Source organism: Adiantum capillus-veneris, chromosome 13 (assembly GCF_014529385.1).
Source record: "Adiantum capillus-veneris isolate H3 chromosome 13, ASM1452938v2, whole genome shotgun sequence".
NCBI classification, from domain to species: Eukaryota; Viridiplantae; Streptophyta; class Polypodiopsida; order Polypodiales; family Pteridaceae; genus Adiantum; species Adiantum capillus-veneris.
Window position 1 is genome coordinate 45,964,900 of NC_140943.1, and position 23,043 is coordinate 45,987,942.

The 23,043-nt window shown below is 44.1% G+C and overlaps 1 protein-coding gene across 1 annotated transcript in view; it reads left to right on the top strand.

Moving 5' to 3' along the window:
- Positions 1-23,043, top strand: part of LOC147443913 (Noc2p family) — a 78,255-nt gene that overhangs the window by 35,006 nt on the left and 20,206 nt on the right. The gene's annotated exons all lie outside the window — the stretch shown is intronic.

The following is a 23,043-nucleotide window of genomic DNA, read 5'->3' on the forward strand; positions in this document are numbered from 1 at the left end:
TGTTCTATAAATTGACTTTTCGGTGAATATGTGTGTGTGTGTGTTTGGTTTGTGGGTGTAAGTGAAGACTGTGCGTTTGAAGGACTATCCAGTTCTTCTTCCTCTTCTTCTGACAATTCTTCTAGCTCTTCCTCTTCTGACTCGAGTGAGGAGGACATAAAGGGCAAGAAGCGAAGCAAGAAACAAAGTTTTGGAAAGAACAAGAAAAAGGCAAAGAAGATCAGATTCCGACCAATTTTTGACAGTTCTACCGAGGCATCATTATCTGACAATACGGACTTCGACGATCACATGTTTTATGCAAAGAAGAAACACTTTTACAGAGCCAACGAGTATGATTTCCTTGAAGACGAGAACAAAAAGACAAAGGAATTTAAAGAGGGTGGACAATCAATGAAATTTGAATCTTTTTCTGGATTCCGAGATGCTCCGAAGGCTTTGGATTGCGTTCGGCAGTTTGATATAGCCTTCTCCGGAGGGCATTACTCAGAGCACTCCAAGATTAGGAGGGCAGCATCATTTTTGAAGAAAAATGCACCAACATGGTGGTCCAGTCTTCTTCTGAGGAAAGAAGCCCTGACCAAGTGGTTGAAGTTCAAACGGCTCTTTATTTCTTCTCGGTTGACCCATGAGTACGAACGAGATGTGAGAACCGCTTGGAACCATCTTCGGATGACTAAGGGTGACACTTTGGACGCATATTATGAAAGGTTTTGGGATTCTTTTCTACCGACCTCTTTGTTTAAGAAGGTCACTTTGAAAGAACAAATTGAGCAGTTTTGCTACGGACTTTCTACAGAGATCCGAGATTACTGCCTTGAACAAAAGTCTGAGTCTGGTGGGACATGCTAAGCGGGGATTCTCGATACATTCGGATAACTTGACCTACCCCACGATGAAGTTTGACTCAGAGGACCAGACAGACCTTGACAAACGATAATAGAAAGAAGAAGAACTTCCAAAAGAAGAAGGATGTAGACCTTGTTTGACTGCAGAACAGAGAAACGACTATCTCAAAGAGGGGAAGGGCACATCTCTGCAAGGTGCCCTAAAAAGGCACAACGAGGACAAACTGAGGAAAGGCCTGAGAGTTCTAGAGCAGTGGAAGAACGTAAGAGAAATCCGCGATCCATCATAGAAGCTTCGAGGATATGGCTGACCAGAACGCCACAGATCCGGACTTTACCGATGTTTTTACTCAGATACAGAATGGGGAGATAGTTCCAGGATATTCCATACGAGATGGGTACTTGATGAAGAAAACAATGTTGTGTGTCACATAGCCTTTGAGGAAAAAGGTCTTGACAGAGTGCCACTGTCCCTCGTTTACGGGTCACGGCAGCATCGATACCACCTTGAAGGGGTTAGAGCGTGGCCGAGACTCAAGAAGGATGTGGACGATTTTGTTTGCAGTTGTTTAGTATGTCAAAAGGTCAAGTTTGATAGGCATAAGGCACAAGGACTACTACAGCCTTTACCCATTCCACCTGCCCCTGGGAAAGTATTTCAATGGATTTCATCTTTGATCTCCCAAAGACAGTGGGCACGATGGCATTTGGATTGTCATTGACAGATTTAGCAAGCAAGCTCACTTTATTCCAGTGAAGAAAACAGTCAAGCCGGACCATTTAGCCAGATTGTTCATCGCACAGATTTTCGGCTACATGGCATGCTTGAGACAATAGTCTTCGACAGAGATCCCCGATTCACGAGCTTGTTTTGGAGGGTTATTTGGGAGAACATTGGCACACTGTTGCAGTTCTCGTCATCTTTTCACCCGTAGACAGATGGGCAATCTGAGATGGCAAATTTAATTGTTTTGGATTTGTTGAAGTCTTACAGTTTTTATCAGAAGACTCAATGGGAATTTTTTTGCCTTTGGTGGAATTTGCCTACAATAACACAGTTCACTTTTGGACGGTGAAAGCCCCATTTGAGATAATTGAAGGTGCTCAGAAGGTTCTTCCCTTTCTCAGCACTAAAGACGAGATTGTTTGAAGCCGACCAGTACACGAGGGACTTGGACACTGCTTTTGCCAAGGTCCCCGAGGCTTTAGAGAAGTCTCAAGTACGACATAAGAAGGAAGCAGATCAACATCGACGCGACTTGAAGTTAAAGGAAAACGATTGTCACAAACTCGTGACGTGGCTGCCGAGTACACACACACACACCCTCTCTTGGCATGGAACAATCCCATGCTGGCAGAAATGATGACGTGGCTGCACTGTGCGGATCCGGGAAATACGGAAACCTGTTGACGTAGCATTACCGTACAGTCTCTGCGATTCACGGCGTGTTTTGCGGGCAGGCAACCACGTGGCAGAGCGTACGAACGACAATCTTTTGGCTTGCTTTTTGGCTACACAAGGCAGTTGAGAAAGAGAGAGAGACCTTTTGCTTTATTTATTACAAGGCTTTTAGATTTACAGCTTTTGGGGCTCTGCTTTTGGCATCCCTTGTAATCTCTTTATAAGTGTGATCAGGCTTCCCACTTCTCAGAGTATCTGGACGCAGAGTCTTGAGAGTGAGAGCCTCTCACTCCCTTGTACTATGAGTTGCAGATTAATACAAAAAGAAATACCGAAAAGGGCGCTAGTCTTTGGGACCAATATCTCTAGGCACGGAACTCCGCCGGGCCGTGTCGAATCAATTGTGAACTGTGAACTGTTTTGAAGTGAATTTTCTTGTCGTGTCGCGGTAGAATCTTGACTTGGAGTGTCCAAGTCTGTTACAGTGGTATTAGAGCACGACCGATTTCTCGGATCCTTTTTACGCGGCACTTATGGATTCAAGCAGAGATCAATCGACTTCCTCTGCATCCGAAGATGCGGGAAGAGATCACAAAGAGGATTCACGGGAGGAGTATGGCCCACCTCGGCCTACTTAGGTGGAGCTTAAAGAGATGGAGCATCGACGATTGATTGACGATGCAACAAAGATGATGCTAAATTTTGTGAACGACCCGAAATTTGCAAAATTTATGAGCCAGACCTCCTTCGACGATGTGCATTCACAGTGGCGGCAAACCACAGAACCACCCCTCAAACCAGCACTCAAGAAACCTCCTACTCCAAGGATGTATACAGAGCAAGAATCAGAAGAGGTGGTTGATGCACATATTTCTCAGCTTTTTGACGCGCAGAACAAAGCAGAAAAGAACGACAAAAAGCAGAAGAAAGGAACTGACTTCCCGGGTTATTTGGGTCGTCAGTCTACATTTGCCTCAGCAAGAAAGTAGAAGAAGCTTGTGCGATTTGAAGGAGTACCCTGACAGTTCTTCTAGCTTCTCTGACTCCAGCGAAGAGGACAGAAAAGGGAAAAAAGCGAAGCAAAAAGCAAAGCTTCAGAAAGGGCAAGAAAAAGGCAAAGAAGTCTAAATCTTGCCCAGTTGTTGATAGTTCTACAGAGGATTTGTCTTCGGATAGTTCGGACTCTGACGTCAGCAGCTTTTATGCAAAAAAGAAGAATTTTTATAAAGCCAACCAGTATGACTTTCTGGAAGAGGAAGTCCGAGAGTTCAAAGAAGGTGGACAATCAATTAACTTTGATACGTTTTCTGTATACCGAGATGCTTCGAAGGCTTTGGCCTTCATTAAGCAGTTTGACATAGCTTTCTCTGGAGGGCGTTACTCAGAGCATTCCAAGATTTGGAGGGCTACCTCTTACTTAAGGGAAATGCTCGAACTTGGTGGTCCACGCTTCTATTGAACAAAACGGCGCTAGTTAAATGGCTGAAATTTAAAAAGGCTTTTTATTTCTTCTTGGCTGACTCGAGAGTACGAACGCAACATACGAACTGCTTGGAACCATCTTCGGATGACCGAGACGGATACAGTGGACGCATATTGCGAGAGATTTTGGAGCTCTTTTCTACCAGCCTCTTCATTTAAGAAGATCTCGTTCAAAGAACAGATTGAGCGGTTTACCTTGGGACTTCCTACAGAGATCCGAGATCACTGCTTAGAGCAAAAGTCAGATTCCATTCAGGAACTGATGAGTCATGCGAAACGGGGTTTTGCCATTCACTTAGGCAGTTTGACCTACCTACAGATGAAATCATGACGCAAAGGACCAAACAGACTTCGAACAATGAAAGTAGAAAGAGCAAGAGCAACCCAAAAAAGAAAGAAAAGGATGCACGACCCAAGCTCACTCTTCGGGAGAGAGCTCTCTACATCAAGGAGAGGAAGTGCTTTGGATGTGGGGAAACTGGGCATATCTCCGCCAAATGCCCCAAAAAGGCACCGAGTTAACAGAACGACAAGGACGATGAAAGGCCTGAGAGTTCGAGAGCAGCCGAGGAACGTGGAAGAAAAGGCAAGATGAAAACAGGATTGGTTTTAGATTGCGTGGGTACTGACCCCAGCGCGATGGACGAGAGTACAGAACTTTGCCGAGCATGGGGCAAAGTGAAAGACCAAGAAGCCCCGATCTTCTTTGATGGAGGAGCCTAGGCTAACTTCATGTCACTTGAATTGGCGGCGCGGCTCGAGATCACACCTGATCGGATGGGACCACTAGTAGAGGCAGTTCTAGCGGCACCCGACAGGGACGTAGCCATTACACCTGTCATTGGCAAACTTCGGTTGCATTGTCAGGGGTATTTGGGGCATGAGGACTTCTACATAATGCCCTTGGAAGGTTCTAATGTTCTCTTGGGGATTCCCTGGTACCATAAGAACAAGGCCGTGGTCGACTATCGGGCGAGAAAAGCGACTTTGACTATAGAGAAGGGCAAAACCATTGTACTTGATGTAAAACTTAAGGGCGAGTCTGTCCCTATTGTATCAGCTTCGGCCGTTTCAAAATTAATGAAATCTAGTCTGTTTGTTTACTCGATCTTTTTGAGAGAGATGAATGATGAGGATAGGACAAATATGTTTGAACTTGATAAAGAACGCTAAGATTATCCATACATGTCGATTGCTTTTCAGAGGGCCTGCCAGGCGAGTTACCTCCAGCTCGTCCTAAGGATTATACTATTGATATGATACCTAGAAGCACACCACCGAACCGGCTACCTTACCGTGTGAGGCGAGCCCAGAACGAAGAAATTATGAACCAAGTGAAAGACCTCTTGGAAAAGGGTCTTGTCAAGCCTAGTACTTCACCGTACTGCTCTCCAGTGTTGTTGGTTTTGAAGAAAGACGGATCTTGGGGAATGTGCATCGATTATAGAGCTCTCAACAAAATCACCGTCAAGAACAGATTTCAGATTCCTAGGATCGATGATATTCTTGACCGACTACAGGAATCCTCGTGTTTTAGTAGGATCGACTTGAAGAGCGGATATCATCAAATCCGAATTGTGCCGGGAGATGTCTAAAGACAGCTTTACGGACGACTTTTGGGTTATTTGAGTTTTTGATGATGCCTTTTGGCCTAACCAATGCTCCTGCGACATTTAACCGGATGATGGGCAGAATTTTTTGAGAGTACAGACTATTTGTTGGCACTTTCTTTGACGACATCATTGTTTTCTCCAAGGATGAGGCAGAACATAGAGAACATCTGCTACAGGTCTTTCAGGCATTACGAGATCACAAGTTGGTGATTAATGTGAAGAAAAGTGAATTTTTCCTACCCAAGATACACTTTTTGGGACACATTGTCTCAACAGCAGGAGTGCAGATGGACCCGGCCAAGATAGAGACTATCCGTGATTGGCTCGATTTGAAGAATGTCCATGAAGTTGGAAGCTTCTTGGGCTTGTGTTCGTACTACAGGTGGTTCATTAGAAAGTTTACAGAGGTTGCTTCCCCTTTGCATATTTTGACACAGAAAGGAGTCCCTTTCTCGTGGGGACCCACAAAGGTGATTGCCTTTTAGACTTTGAAAGAGAAATTGACTACAAGACAAGTTTTGACTTTCGGACTTGCGAAGTCATTTGAAGTATATTGTGATGCTTGTGGTCGTAGTCTGGGTGCGGTCTTAATGCAAGAAGGCCATGTCATTGCTTACGAGAGCCGATTGTTCTCAAGGCTGGAATTGACAACATAGATTTATGAGAAAGAGCCTTTGGCAGTTATCCATGCTCTTACTCAGTGGCGGTACTACCTACTCGGAGCGGATTTTACTGTCTTTACAGACCATCAGAGTTTACGCTACTTCTTGTCACAGAAGTAGCTATCGGAAAAGCAAATGCGGTGGGCGAACATCTTGTCACAGTTTCACTTCCAGATTGTCCATGTTCAGGGACAAAAGAATTTGGTGGTAGATGCTTTGTCCCGGAAGCTGGTTTTGGCTTTTTCGTGATACATCATAAGAGCTTCGAGGATATGGTCGATAAGTGTGCCACAGATACAGATTTTGCAGATATTTTCACTCGGATACGGAATGGGGAGATAATAGCAGGATATTCCATTCGGGATGGCTACTTGATGAGAAAAATCATGTTGTGCGTTACACAGCCATTGAGGGAGGTGATGAGCGAATGCCATTGTCCACCTTTTATGGGTCACCGCGGCATTGCTACCACCTTGAAAGGGGTAGCGAGATACTTCTTTTGGCGGAGACTCAAGAAGGATGTGGTCGAGTTTGTGCGCAGTTGCTTGGTATTTCAGAAGGTCAAGTTTGACAGGCACGCATAGAGATTGTTACAGCCTTTGCCCATACCCACTTGCCCTTGGGAAAGTATTACAATGGATTTCATTTTTGATCTCCTGAGAACACAGAGTGGTCACGATGGTATCTAAATTGTTATTGACAAATTTAGCAAGCAAGCTCATTTCATTCGAGTAAAGAAAACAGTCAAGCCGGAACACTTAGCGAGATTGTTTGTGGCCCAGATCTTCAAATTACATGGCATGCGCGAGACGATAGTCTCTGACAGGGACCCCAAATTCATGAGTTTGTTTTGGAAGGCTATTTGGGAGAACATTGGCACGCGGTTGCAGTTCTCGTCATCTTTCCACCCGCAGATTGACGGGCAATCAGAGATTGCTAATTCATTGGTACTAGATTTATTGAAGTCTTACATCTCGGATCAGAAGACTCAATGGAAAAAGTATTTACCTTTGGTGGAATTTGCCTACAACAACAGGATACACTCTTCGATGGGGAAGGCGCCATTTGAGATTATTGAAGGTGCTACGAAGGTTCCACCCTTCCTAAGCACGAAAGATAAGATTTTTGAAGCCGATGAGTACACGCATGACTTGGACACGGCTTTTGCCAACCGCGAGGCTTTGCAGAAATCTCAAGAAAGACAGAAAAAGGCAACAGATCGCCATCGTCGTGATTTTGAAATTGAAGGAGAACGATTGGGTGCTCTTACATTTTGAGAAGGCACGTCTGAGAAAGAAAAAGGGAAAGGTGAGGCTTTTTCCAAAGCTTAGTATGCGATACTACGGACCTTTCCAAATCTCCGTAAAGATAAATGATGTCTTCTTTCTTTCGACTGAAGCTGCTCGATACTTGGAGAATTCACAATGCTTTTCATGTGAGTCTCTTGAAGCCTTTTAAAGGCGATGTGCCTGAAGATGGGGAGCCTTATGAGCAACCCGAAGTGGAAGAAAACAAGGAGTTCCTTGTTCCCGAACAGATATTGGCACATAAAGGCAAGAAGATTAAGGGTAAAGTGATAAGGTGGTTCTTGGTTAAATTCAAGAACTATCTTGCATTGGATGCGAAGTGGATGGAGGAGGAGGACCTAGCAGTTATTCCTCAGATTGTGAATCTTTACCTTGAAGCATTTGGATTAGCATAGTCTATTCTAGATGGAACCCCGAACTCATCTTGTGCGGAATATGGTGCAGTGGGTATGCACAAGAGGGGAGTTGCTCCGCTCCTTTGTCAACAGATTGCCTCGATTTTTGATATTAAAGTCACTGATGTCTTTTTGAGCTGACAGTATTCTGCTGTATGACTTTATGAATTGGAATTCCCGATAATATGATACTGGTTTGTTCTTGACTTGTTTAAGTGCAGGAAGTGATAGACGAAATGACTGTAACATTTTGGTCTGAATGATCTCGATAGACATGGTTGCAATAGGGATTAGTCAATTGGGCATCTATGAGGTCCTGAGTGGACCTACATGCGATTGCTAATTGCGTTGTCGATAAATCATGGTCTAAGATCCGAATCAATGTCGAATGTGATTTGTCATGTGATGTCCTGTGATGTGACTGTCGATTGGTACATGTGCTAGATGTGTGTTCCTAGTGCGTCAGTACTAACAGTCAGTGTCTACTAAGACAGTTTATGGCCTCTGTGTGTTTTGCAGGCGTAATCGAGGGCGATTACAATGCTTTCAAGAGGGGGGTATGTCACAAACTGGTGACGTGGTTTCCCAATACACACACACACATACCCTTTCTTGGCATGGAATAGTCCCATTCTGACAGAAATGATGACGTGGCTGCATTGTACGGATCCGGAAAATACGGAAACCTGCTGACGTGGCACTGCCGTACAGTCTCCGCGATTCAGGGCGCTTTTGCGGGCAGGGAGCCACGTGGCAAAGCGTACGGACTACAGTCTTTTGGCCTGCTTTTTGGCCCAAGGCAGTTGAGAAAGAGAGAGAGAGAGAGAGAGAGCTTTTGCTTTATTCATTGCAAGGCTTTTAAATTTACAGCTTTTGGGGCTCTACTTTTGGCATCCCTTGCAATCTCTTTATAAGTCTGGTTAGGCTTCCCACTTTTCAGAGCATCTGGATGCAGAGTCTGAGAGTGAGAGCCTCCCACTCCCTTGCACTTTGAGTTGCAGATCAATACAAAAAAGAAATACCGAAAGGGGCACTAGTCTTTGGGGCCAATATCTCTAGGCACGAAACTCCGCCGGGCCGTGTCGAATCAATCGTGAATTGTGAACTGTTTTGAAGTGAATAATGAATTCTTGTCATGTCGCGGTAGAATCTTGACTTGGAGTGTCCAAGTCTGTTACAATTGGGTGCTCTTACGTTTTGAAAAGGCACGCCTAAGAAAACGAAAGGAAAATGAGCGGCTTTTCCCAAAGCTTAGCATGAGGTATTATGGCCTTTCCAGATTAAAGAAAAGATAAATGACGTCTCTCGACTCAAGCTGCCAGATACTTGGAAGATTCACAATGCATTCCATGCGAGTCTCTTGAAACCTTGTTGATGGGGAGCCATATGAGCAACCCGAAGTGGAAGAGAGCGAGGAGATACTCGTTCCGGAACATATTTTGGTACACAAGGAAAGAAAAGTGAAAGGTAAAGTTATTCGGCGGTTCTTACTTAAATTCAAGAACTATGCGACATTAGATGTGAAGTGGATAGAGGAGGAGGACCTAGTAGATACTCCTGAGATTTTGGCATTCGGTTTAGCTGCGTCTACTCCGAGAGATCCCACAGATAAGCAGGGTTGACTCTGGTGCAGAGGGATTGCACAAGAGGGGAGTCACTCCGCTCCTTTGTCACAGATTAACTGGATTGAATAGAGTCACTGATATCCCTTTGGGTTTCAGGGATACTGCTGTGCTGACAGTATTCTTTTGTATGACTTTATGAAATGGAATTCCCGAAAATTTAACATGAATGATTTGTACTCTCTCATTTGACTTGTTTGAGTGCAGGAATTGAAAGACGAAATGACTGCAACATTTCGGTCTTAAAAATCTCTATAGACACGATCGCAATAAGGATTAGTTAATATGACATCAGTGAGGTCCGGGATGGATCTAGATGCGGTTACTAAATACGTTGCTGGCAGTCATGGTTTGAGATTCGGAATGAATGTTTCTGTGATTGATTTGTCATGTGATGTCGTGTGATGTCATGTGCAGTGATGTGACTGTTGTCTTTGTACAAGTGCTAGATGTGTCCTTATAAGTTGTTCCAACTTATGGACACTAGTCGAGGCAGGGGCCTAGGAACATAAAGCAAATAAAAACAGCGCGTTGCCCAATTGTACGGATGCCGCAAATCGTGCTGGTTGCTGACATGGCAGAGCGTACGGATTTCTGTGATTTGTGTTGACAGCGTTGACATAGCACAATTGTACGGATTTCCATAAACAACATTGGTTGCTTTTGACTTACTGCTTTTGGGCTCTTTGCTTTTGAGTATATGGCTTTTGGGGCCCTGCTTTTAGCATATCCCTTTGTAAGAATAAAAGGGCCCAAGGGCCTCACTTCTCAAGGCATCTGGACGTAGATTCTAAGAGCTAAGGACGTGTGGGAGTTGTACTTTGCCCAAAGATTAATACAAAAATTAGTACTGAAAGGAGCGTCAGTGTTTGGGGCCAATCTCTCTTGGCATGGAACTATGCCGGGCCATGCCGACTCATTAATTGTGAAGTGTTTTAAGTGAATCTCTATTGTGTTGCTACAGAACCTAGACTTGGGGTGTCCAAGTTTGTTACAGATCATAGAGACTAGAGGCCTCTCTATACATCTCCATCCATCAGTCCTACCAGATCTACCTTGGTGGTCCATTGAGGGCCCCCAAATCTGAACCCCATAGAGCATGGCTGAAGCCACTAGAGTGTCAAAAAGCCACAGCTTTGTTCGAGGTTCTTGAAACTGAACTTGCGAACACATCTTCTTCAAACCTCTCAAGGTTGCATAAGCTCTCGTCAATCTAGTCTCTATTGCTCTCCTCAATGAAAATGCTGGTCCGTTGAAGACTACCCCAAGATAGGTGTATGTATCTGTATACTCCACCGTCTCTTGGCCATATATAAAAGTAGGTGCTGACCTCCTGACCCACTATGGTGTAGTGTTTAACACCATAACCTTGGTTTCCCCAGGTTAACAGACAATCCACTATTGTGGGCAAATGTGTACAGAGCATCTAAATGACGTTGCATCCCCTCCGGGGAGTCAGAAATCAGCACAATATCTTCAGCATATAACAATAGTGGGATTCATGTCCCTGCTAATTGTGCTCTTCTATCACCATCCCTCTCAATGTAGTCAGCAACATCATCCACATACATGCCAAATAGTGTAGGAGATAGCGGGTATCCTTGTTTCACCCCAATAGTGGAGTGAACCAAATCAGAAATCCCCTCTGGAGTGCGTACATGCCCCACTATTGACTTGTATAGAGCCATGATCCCCCAAATCAACTCTTTTGGAACCCCCATCTCTTGCAGTCTGCGCATAATCTAGCTCTGGGCACTGTATCGAAGACTTTGCGGAAGTCCACAAAGCAACAATAGAGCCATCTCCCGCGTGATCTCCCCTCCTCAATAATGGCTCTGAGTGTCAGAACATGATCAAGAGTAGAGAAACCTCTCCTGAAACCCGCCTGTCTTGCTGCATGTACACCCTCTCTTTCTGTCCATCTACTCAACTGCTGCTCAAGGATTGATGCGTACACCCGTGCCAATGTGTGTCCAATCATGATAGTACGGTAGTTCCCAGGCTCCATAGGGTCCCCTGACTTGAAGATAGGTACAATCGTGGACAAACTCCAAGTATTGGGTAGGCCCTCACACATGGCACGGTTGAACATCACTGCTAGAAGCTCTGCAAGCAAATCCTTGGCATGTATAAAATGCTCTGCTACCGGGCCATCGTGATCATATGCTCTCCTAGGCTTCATCCTGTCAGTGGCTTTCTTTACCATCCCGGCGGTAAAGAAAGCACATGTGTGTGGGCATGGCTCTGGTGGATTTGGAAGAGGTGGCTGCCCTGAGACAGTGTAGAGAGATGATGCATACTGATCCCATACCTCTCTAGAAGTGATGACTGGTGGGGGGGAGTGCTCATGGAAGAGTCTCCATGCGTCGCCTGAATCCTGGCTCAAAAACAACTGACATAAATCCTGCTCTAGCCGAGCTAGGAACACCCTCTTCTTTGTCGTACCAAACGCCGAGAAGTGATCCGTGATTGCCTGTGAGTATTGACTCCTAGAAGTAGCTCCATTTGAAGTCGGGCTATCGTCTCTCTGCACTCCTCATCATACCAGCTATTTTGGGGTGTGCTCCCAGAACGTCGGCGCTGTCGAGGCTCTGTCACAAAGTGATGACGTGGCAGACAGCAAAAACCCTAATTTCTGCCACAAACCCTAATTTTTGGAAATCGTGGAGTTCTTTATATATATATATATATATATATATATATTTTGGGGAAATTTTGAGCGACCCAAATCTCAGCTTTTTGCTATGATTTGGGAGAAAGAGAGAGAAAAAGAGAACTTGCTTTTTATTGACTCTCATTGAGAGAGAGAGAGAGAGAATCTGCTTTTGCTTTCAAGCTTTTGGGGCTCTGCTTTTGGGCATCCCTTGTAATCTTTAAATTAGTGGTGAGGGCCTCACTTCTCAGAGCATCTGGACGCAGAGTCTGAGCGTGAAACCCTAATCGCTCTCTTGTACTTTGATGATTGATTAATACAAAAAGAAATACCGAAAGGGACGTGAGTCTTTGGGCCAATATCTCTAGGCACGGAACTCCGCCGGGCCAATGCAAATCTATTGTGATCTGTGAATTGTTTTGAAGTGGTTATTTGGTGCTGTCGCGATTGATTCTTGACTTGGAGTGTCCAAGTCTGTTACAGTGGTATCAGAGCACGGCCGATTTCTCTTCTATGGGAAATTCGATCCCCAATTTTTTTTCCGCGGCACCTATGGCTTCACGCAAGGATCAGTCGACTCCCTCTGCATCTGGAGATGCGGGCTGGGATCACAACGAAGATTCAAACAGAGTATGGCCCGCCTCGGCCTACTCAAGCGGAGCAAAGAGAGATGAAGCGTCGTCAATTGATCGGCGATCCAACAAAGAAGATGCTCAGTTTTGCGAAGGATCCGAAATTTGCAAAATATATGAGCGAGACTTCTTTTCAGGAAGTGCATGCACAGTGGCAGAAAACCACTACACCACCCCCGAAATCTGCTTTCAAGAAACCTTCTGATCCCAAACAATATTCAGAGAAGGAGCTAGAAGAGGTGGTTGATGCACGGATTGCTCAGCTTTTTGACGCGCAATAGAAAGCCAAAAAGCACGGCAAAAAGCAGAAGCAAAGCACTGACTTCCCGGGATATTTGTGTCGTCAATTGACTTTTGACAAGGCAAAGAAACAGAAGAAGCGTGTTCAATTTGAAGGAGTACCCAGTTCTTCTTCTTCTTCTTCTGACAGTTCTTCTAGCTCTTCAGATTCGAGCGAAGAAGACAGAAAAGGTAAAAAGCGAAGCAAGAAACAAAGCTTCGGAAAGGGCAAGAAAAAGGCAAAGGAGGCTAAATCTCGCCCAGAGACTGACAGTTCTACTGAGGACTCGTCTACAGAGAGCTCAGATTCTGATGATGGAAACTTCTATGCGAACAAGAAGAATTTTGACAAAGCCAACTAGTATGACTTTCTCGAAGATAAAAGCAAGAAAGTCCGAGAGTTTAAGGAAGGTGGCCACTTGATCAAGTTTGATACTTTCTCAAGATAATCAGATGCTTCGAAGGCTTTGTCTTTTATGCAGTAGTTTGACATCGCTTTCGCGGGAGGACGCTATTCAGAGCACTTTAAGATCCGGAGAGCTACCTCTTACTTTAAGGGGAATGCTCGTACTTGGTGGTCCACTCTACTACGCCAGTTAAATGGTTGAAATTTAAGAAGCTTTTTATTTCTTCTTGGTTGACACAAGAATATGAACGAGATGTACGAGCTGCTTGGAACCATCTTCGGATGACCGAGAAAGATACAATCAATGCTTACTGTGAAAGATTCTGGAGCTCTTTTCTACCCGCCTCTTCATTCAAGAAGATCTCGTTTAGAGAACAGATTGAGCGGTTTACCTTGGGTCTACCTGCAGAGATCCGAGATCACTGCTTGGAACAGAAGTCAGCTTCTATTCAGGAGTTGATGAGTCATGCGAAGCGGGGCTTTGCCATTCACTCTGGCAGTCTGACCTACCCCACAGATGAGGCCATGACACAACGAGCCGAATAGACTTCTGGGAATGAAAGTAGAAAGAAAAAGAGCAACCCAGAGAAAAAGGATGCATGACCCAAGCTTACTCCTGAAGAGCGAGCTCGCTTTATTAGAGAGGAGAAGTGCTTTGGATGCGGGGAACATGGACATATCTCCGCGAAGTGCCCTAAAAAGGCATAGAAAGAACAGAATGATAAAGACGACTACAGGCCTGAGAGTTCGAGAGCAGCTGAGGAACGTGGCAGAAAAGACAGATAGAAAAGCAGAAGTGGTACCACATGGCGTGGGACCTGCACCGAATCTAATGAATGAAAGTACAAACTTTGCCGCTTTTGGGGCAAAGTGAAGGATCAGGAAGCTCTTTTGAAGAAGCCAAGGCAACTTCTTTTCACTTGGAATTGGCGGCTCGATTTGGAATTACGCCTGACAGACTGACGCCACAGGCGGAGGTAGTTCGACTGGCACCCGGATGGGATGTTGCCATTACACCGAGCATTGGCAAACTTCGTTTGCAATGATAGGGGTGTTCAGGGCACGCGAGTGACGTTCTACTCGGAATCCCTTGGTACCACCAGAACTACGCCGTGGTTGACTACCGGGCCGAGAAAGCGACTTTGACAAATGAAGGGCTCAGAGATTGTACTTGATGAACTTCAGTTTCTTTACTCATTCTTTGGGAGAGAACTAAACGATGGATAAAGGTTGAATATGTTTTGACCTGATCAGAAGAACGCCAAGATGTTTCTCCACACTCATGCCGATTGTTTTTCAGAGGGCCTAAAGATCATACCATTGACCTGATACCTGGAAGCACGCCACCGAACCGGCCACCTTACCGTGTGAGCTGAGTACAGAATGAAAAGATTATGAACCCAGTGAAAGACCTCTTGGAAAAGGGTCTTGTCCAGCATAGTACTTCACTGTATTGCTCTCCACTATTGTTGGATTTGAAGAAAGACGGATCTTGGAGAATGTGTATCGATTATAGCGCTCTCAACGAAATCACCATCAAGAACAGATTTCCGATTCCTAGGATCGATGATAGACTCGACAGGTTACAGGGATCCTCGTGCTTTAGCAGGATCGACTTGAAGAGTGGATATCATCAGATCCGAATCGCGCTGGGAGACGTCTACAAGACAGCTTTTCGGACGACTTTTGGGTTATTTGAGTTTTTGGTGATGCCTTTTAGCTTAACCAATGCTCCTGCGACATTTAACCGGATTATGGACAGGATTTTTCGAGAGTACAGGCTATTTGTTGGCACTTTCTTTGACGACATCATTGTTTTCTCCAAGAATGAGGAAGAACACAGAGATCATCTGCTTTAAGTCTTTCAGGCATTACGAGATCACACGTTAGTGATTAATGCAAAGAAAAGTGAATTTTTCCTACCTGAGATGAACTTTTTGGGACACATTGTGTCAGCAGCAGTAGGAGTGCAAATGGACCCGGCCAAGATAGAGACTATCCGTGATTGGCCCGATTTGAGGAATGTCCATGAAGTTAGAAGCTTCTTGGGAATGTGTTTGTACTACAGGCGGTTCATACAAAAGTTTGCAGAGGTTGCTTCCCCTTTGCATATCTTGACACAGAAAGGAGTCCTTTTCTCGTGGGGATCCACAGAAGTGACTGCCTTTCAGACATTGAAAGAGAAATTGACTACGGGATCAGTTTTGACTTTGTCGGACTTGCAAAAGTCATTTGAAGTATATTGTGATGCTTGTGGTCGTAGTCTGGGTGTGGTGTTGATGCAAGAAGGCCATGTCATTGCTTACGAGAGCCGATTGTTCTCTAGGCCGGAGATGACAACACAGATATATGTGAAAGAGCTTTTGGCAGTGATCCATGCTCTTACTCAATGGCGGCACTACCTACTCGGAGCGGATTTTACAGACCACCAGAGTTTGCACTACTTGTCACAGAAGCAGCTTTCGGAAAAGCAGATGCGGTAGGCGAACATCTTGTCACAGTTTCACTTCCAGATTGTCCATGAGCTGGGACAGAAGAATGTGGTGGCAGATGCTTTGTCTCGGAAGCCGTTGGATCTGGCTATTTCCGCGATACATCATAGGAGCTTCGAGGATATGGTCGATCAGTATGCCACATATACAGATTTTGTAGATATTTTCACACGGATATGGGATGGGGAGACAATAGCTGGATACTCCCTTCGGGAAGGCTACTTGATGAAAAAGACTATGTTGTGTGTTACACAACCGTTGAGGGAAAAGGTTATGACTGAATGCCACTGTCCACCTTTTACGAGTCACCGCGGCATTGCTACCACCATGAAGGAGGTAGTGAGATACTTCTTTGGGCCGAGACTCGTGGAAGAGTTTGTGCGCAGTTGCTTAGTATGCCAGAAGGTCAATTTTGACAGGCATACGACACAGGGATTGTTAAAGCCTTTACTCATACCCACTCGCCCTTGGGAAAGTATTGAAATGGATTTCATTTATGATTTGATCTCCCGAGAACACAAAATGATCGCGATGATTTTCCGATTACATGGCACGTCTGAGACGATTGTCTCCGACAGAGACCCCAGATTTATGAGTTTGTTTTGGAAGGCAATTTGGGAGAACATTGGTACGCAGTTGCAGTTCTCGTCATCGTTCCACTTGCAGACTGACGAGCAATCTGAGATTGCCAATTCAGTGATTTTAGATTTATTAAAGTCTTGTATCTCGGATCAGAAGACTCAATGGAAAAAGAACTTACCTTTGGTGGAATTTGCCTAGAATAACACGATACACTCTTCGACGGGGAAGACGCCATGTGAGATTGTTGAAAGTGCTGCGAAGGTTCCATCCTTCCTGAGCACGAAAGATTAGATATTTGAAGCGGATGAATATTCGCGAGAGTTGGATACGGCTTTTGCCAAGGTTCGCGAGACTTTGCAGGAGTCTCAAGAACAAGAGAAAAAGGCAGCGGATCGCCATCGTCGCGACTTGAAATTGAAGGAGGATGATTGGGTGCTCTTATGTTTTGAGAAGGCACGCCTATGAAAGAAAAAGGGAAAGGAGAGGCTTTTTCCAAGGCTTAGTATGCGATACTACGGACCTTTCCAGATTACTGAAAAGATAAATGATGTCTGCCAGATACTTGGAGGATTCACAATGCATTGCATGTTAGTCTCTTGAAACGTGTTAAGGGTGATGTGCCTGATGATGGGGAGCCTGATGAGCAACCCGAAGTGGAAGAAAACGAGGAGATCCTTGTTCCTGAACAGATTTTGGCACTTACGGATACGAAGAAAGGTAAAGTTCGAAGGCGGTTCTTGGTTAAGTTCAAGAACTTTCCTGCATTTGATGCGAAGTGGATGGAGGAGGAGGACCTAGCAGATACTCCTCGGATTGTGAAACTTTACCTCGATGTTTTGGTTTAGCATAGTCTACTCCAAACGGAACCCAGAAATTCAGCTTGGCTGAAGATCTGGTGCAGTGGAATGCACAAGAGGGGAGTTACTCCGCTCCTTTGTCAACAGATGCCTTGATTTTGATACTAAAGTCACTGATGTCTCTTTGAGCTTCAGGGATACTGAGAGCTGACAATATTCTGCTGGATGACTTTATGAAATGGAATTCCTGATAATGATATTGATTTGTTCTTGACTTCTTTTGAATGCAGGAATTGATAGACGAAATGATTGCAGCATTTTGGTCTGATTGATCTCGAATAGACATGGTTGCAATAGGGGTTAGTCAATCGGACATTGATGAGGTCTCGATTGGACCTAGATGTGATTGCTAGCTACATTGCCAATAAAATCATGGTCTAAGATCAGAATGAATGTTGAATGTCTGGGGATGTCCTGTGATGTCGTGTGATGTGACTGTCGATTTGGTACATATGCTAGATGTGTGTCCCTAGTACGTAGGTACTAACAGTCAGTGTCTGCTAAGACGGTTTATAGCTTTTGTCGGTTTTGCAGGCGTAATCGCGGTCGATTACAATGCTTTTAAGAGGGGGGTATGTCACAAAGTGATGACGTGGCGGACAACTCAAACCCTAATTTCTAGAAATCGTGGAGGCCTTTTAAAAAAAAATAAAAAAAAATTTAAAAAATAAATAAATATATATATATGGAAATTTTGAGCGACGCAAATCTCAGCTTTTTGCTATGATCTGGGAGAAAGAGAGAAAAAGAGAACTTGCTTTTACTGACTCTCATTGAGAGAGAGAGAGAGAATCTGCTTTTGCTTTCAAGCTTTTGGGCATCCCTTGTAATCTTTAAATTAGTGGTGAGGGCCTCACTTCTTAGAGCATCTGAACGCAGAGTGTGAGCGTGAAACCCTAATCGCTCTCTTTGATGATTGATTAATACAAAAAGAAATACCGAAAGGGGCGCGAGTCTTTGGGGCTAATATCTCTAGGCACGGAACTCTGCCGGGCCAGTGAAAATCTATTGTGATCTGTGAATTGTTTTGAAGTGGTTATTTGGTGCTGTCGCGATTGATTCTTGACTTGGAGTGTCCAAGTCTGTTTACAGGCTCAGTATGGGGGTATGCCTGTGTTGTTGCATCTTGTAGTGTCTCTGTCAATATATAAGTGAGCTCCCCTAAAGGTCTCCCCGGATCCTCTGTGCATAAGCGTCTGTAGATACCATCTATGTAGACAGAATAGTCTCTTAAGTAAAAGTATATCGGGTATGCGTAGGTGTCTGTGCCAGTCGAGCTGTGTTGAATTGGAATGAGATGGTAAACGTGAGGAGAGCATGATCTATTGCTACCCCAATAAGTGTGGGCCCGACTGTAAAGTCCCGAATAGAGGGTATGAAACTGGGTTGAGCCAAAACATAATCCACTGTGATTGCCCCATGTCTAGGAAAGCAAGTGAACCCACTTGACGCTGGAAATCTGTGGAGGCCATTTCAAGATGGCAAGTCCATGTGTAATCCCCAAATATGTCGGATATCCCCCATATCGAGTGTGCTCTTCATCCTGCAAACACCTGGCCAATCCCATATCACTGACAACCAATCCTCCCAACCTTTCCTTTGAGGTATCGTAGAAAGCTGTTTGAGATTGCCCCATCCTTGCATTGAAGTCTCCCAAAAGAACCTAGAGAACTCCCATATGTCCTGATCTAATATCATGTAGGGTGACTTCCCCTTGGGGGATGCATAATGAGATGTGCTGGCGTCAAAATAGCATATTGCAATGTAGAGTGGCCTCCCTGTCTTTGCTCTCACTCTGACCCACATATATCTGGCCTGCTCATCTGTCACAAAAACGGAAACGTGCACTTAATACTTTCAAATTGACCAAGCTATTTTTTTCACATGAGATTACACACATAAAGATAAAGAAATAATGACATAGAAGACGGACACAACACTAGGGACCAGAAGGTGGGCTGGTCCCCCCCTTAAAGGAGATTTCTTATTATTTTTGAACAGTAACAAGCATATAAATCCGAAACAGCATAAACTGCTCTTATCCCGATTCCCGGGTACTATTCTATTGCATAAAGGTGCATAAACTCATGAGCTTGTTGGCTGGAATTTCATACTTGTAGCCGTGAATCGCTAATTCTGATTCGTACTCAGATTTTCCCAAGCTGGAAATGTCTATGCTGTTGTTTGCTCGTGTAGGAAATACTCACACGAGTTCCTCCTGGCTGAATTTTACTCCCGAATGCAATTGGAGTGCTGAAATTCGTATGGCCAGCCAGTGTTGCGCTTGTCTGAGTGCGTCTTTTCCCCGAAGGGCACACACAAGCTCTGCGGGTGGCACTTACACTGTTCCTGTGCGTTTCAAGGCTTCTACACGCTCTTCTTGGACCCGGAGTAGCAAATCGCTAGAGAGAGAGAGAGAGAGAGAGAGAGAGAGAGAGAGAGAGAGAGAGAGAGAGAGAGAGAGAGAGAGAGAGAGAGAGAGAGAGAGAGGGCTGAATTGAGCTTTGACAGAGAGAGAGAGCTCTCTGTCTGAAGACTCCTACAGAATGTCCCCAAGAGGAAGCGCTAGCTTCTTTTGTAGTCTGGCGGTAAAATTTGCGAGATGGCGCTGCATGAGAGTGATCGAAAACTTCCTACGCTGGTCTGCAGTTTTTTTTAACGCTACCAACTGAATTTTTTTAAATATTTAATGGTTTTGGCCGCGTTCAAACTGGCGAGTCACTTATTTAAAAAGGTTTTTAACCTTCCACTTAAAAACATGCATGAAAACCCAGTTTTTTGACCGAATTGGATCATAAATAAGTCCGCCATCTTCTTGCCTCTGTCGACTCGGCCTGCCTGCTCCTGCCAGGGCGTATTTACATTATGTCCGACCAGTCACTTGCGTGGGCGGCCACAATGCAAATATTTAATTATAAATTTTCCGAACCCACTAGGGATGCCATCTTATTCATACGCTTGTTTTGATATGTTCTGCATTGTGTTCGGCTATTGCTCTACTTATCATATTATCCGGACACGGATAAATTCCCAAGTTACACTGGAAAAATTTACCTGTACTATTTTTAAATAATTAATTGGTACCAAATGTATAAGTTCATAAATTCATCCGGTGTGCACAAGTCATTTTCATTTATCTACAGCCTTAGCTAAAATATTACATCCCTCTCGCTTCTAAACGGTTGTCCTCAATCGTAGGGCTTCATGATATTGATGCACGATGTCTGAAAAATCTTGTAATTGTGATTTTGCCATCCATTGAGCATTTAGAGGGGAGTAATTCTTTAACTTTACTAGATACTTAGTACTTACGATGAGTCCTGCAAGACTTCAATTGACGCTCCTGATGATGAATGGTTTGTTCAGGAAGAAGAATTTCTTCAGTTTCATTTACTTCAGGGGGATCTTCTGTAACTGGTTCGGCAAGACGTTCACCAACGAAAGGTCGGAGAAGACTCATGTGAAAAGCAATATGAATTTTTCAATTCTTTGGAAGATCCAATCTAAATGCTACGTCATTTATTTGTTCTGTAATCTTACACGGGCCGTAATATCTGTTGGTAAGTTTTACAACTTCCCCTTTCTGATTGGCTTGTTTCTTAAGTTTGGCTTTATCAAACTTGAGAAGAACAAATTGCCCTTCAACAAGATTCTGATCACGACGATGTTTATCTGCTGCTTTCTTATGTTTCTCTTGAGATCGAAGGATAGCACGCTTCACCCGAGTGTAAGCAGTTTCTAGATCTCGAACAAATTCATCAGTTGCAAATATCTTATCTCGGTTAGAAGGATTGGAGAGATGTGGTTTGCGATAAATAACCTCGAAAGGAGCTTTTCCTGTAGAGGAATGTAGAGTGTTATTATAGGCAAATTCTGCGAGAGGTAGATACTTCTCCCACTCTCGTTGGTTATATCTAAGACATAGCATTTTAGAATGTCTAGGACTGTGGAATTAGCGATTTCGCTTTGTCCATCCGTCTAAGGATGATAAGTTGAGGAGAAGTTCAGCTTAGTTCCTAAATTCACAAAAATTACTGGTCATTCGTGAGTCGCGATCAGTGACCTTAAAAATCTGGGCCATATGATTAGCTTTGATGGTCTTCCTTCCTGGAATGAAATGTGCTTGCTTATTGAATCTATCGATAATAGTCCATATTGCATCATTTCCATTCGAGGTTCGTGGTAAATCCATGGCAATACTTTCCCAGGGTACTTGAGGTACCGGTAGGGATTGAAGTGAGCCAGGAGTCTTATGGTGATCATACTTAGCCTTATGGCATGGTACACATTCTCTGACGTATGTATCTATCTCAGCTCGTAGTGTTGGCAAATAAAAATATTGTCCTAAGGCTTGTGTGGTTGACATTATGCCTCTATGGCCTGCGTCAGGAGAAGCATGAGCTTCATCCATCACGTTTTCTCTAAGTGGATGTGCCACACAAAGTGCCTGATACAAATATCCATCTTTGATAGTGTAGGAAAAAATATCAGTACCATTTTGTAGTTGCTACGAGATTTCACTGAAGTCTAAGCCGTCAGGGTACATCTCCGGTAGAGACTCCAACTCTTGATGATGTACACTCGTGATGGTCTTGGGGCCGACGAGAAAGAGCATCTGTAACTATGTTTTTACTCCCAGAAGTATGGAGAATTTGGCAGTGAAACATTGAAAGAAAATTAGCCCAGCGCATCTGTTTCTCAGACAACTTGCGTTGAGAGAGAAAATATCGAAGACTTTGATGATCCGTCTGGATTGTAAAGTCTGCTCCGAGAAGATAGTGTTTCCAAACCGAGAGAGCATGTATGACTGCCATAAGTTCTTTCTCATTGATGGAAGCATGGAGGTCCGCATCACAAAGTTGTCTACTTTCATAAGCTATTGCGTGGCCTTCTTGATGAGAACTGAGCCAATGCAATCTCCTGAAGCATCACGATGTACTTCAAATGGTTTCCGGAGATCGGGTACGATAAGGATGGGTCCATGGGTGAGAAGGTACTTGAGTTTTTCAAAAGCTTCCTTCTGTTTAGTCCCCCATACAAAAGACATCTTTTTCTTTGTGAAATCATGGAAAGGTGCAGCTACATACGCGAAATGGCGTATAAAGCGTCTGTAGTAGGAACAGAGGCCAAGGAAACTTCGAACATCATGAACCGAAGCAGGCTGTGGCCAATCTAAAATAGCTTGAACCTTTGCTGGTCCATGCGTACTTGATCATGGGAAACAATGTGTCCCAGATAGTGAATCTCTCTCAATAAAAATTCACTCTTCTTAGCATTGACTTGAAGTTTATGCTGCTACAACTCTTCAAACACAATCTGTAGGTGTCGCTTATGCTCTTCCTCCGTGTGTGAGAAAACTAATATGTCATCAAAGAAAATTCTTGTGAACTGTTGATGAGGATGAAAAATTCTATCCATCATTCGATTGAATGTTGCTGGAGCATTAGTAAGGCCGAAAGACATTACTAAAAACTCGTACAATGCAAAGGTTGTACGGAAGGCAGTCTTATGTATGTCTTCAGTAGCAATACGAATCTGGTGGTAGCTGCTCTTAAGATCTGTGGCTGAAAATTCGTGCCCCTTGTGATATCATCAATTCGAGGAATCGGGAATCTATTCTTAATCGTAATCTTATTTAGAGAACGATAACCAATGCACATGCGAAATGTGTCATCTTTCTTCTGCACAAACAAAACCGGTGAACAATAGGGAGAAGTGCTAGGTCGAACAAGACCCTTCTCGAGGAGTTCATTTACTTGTCTAAGGATTCCTTCTTGTTGCAAGAGACTAACCCGATAGGGTGGCTGGTTT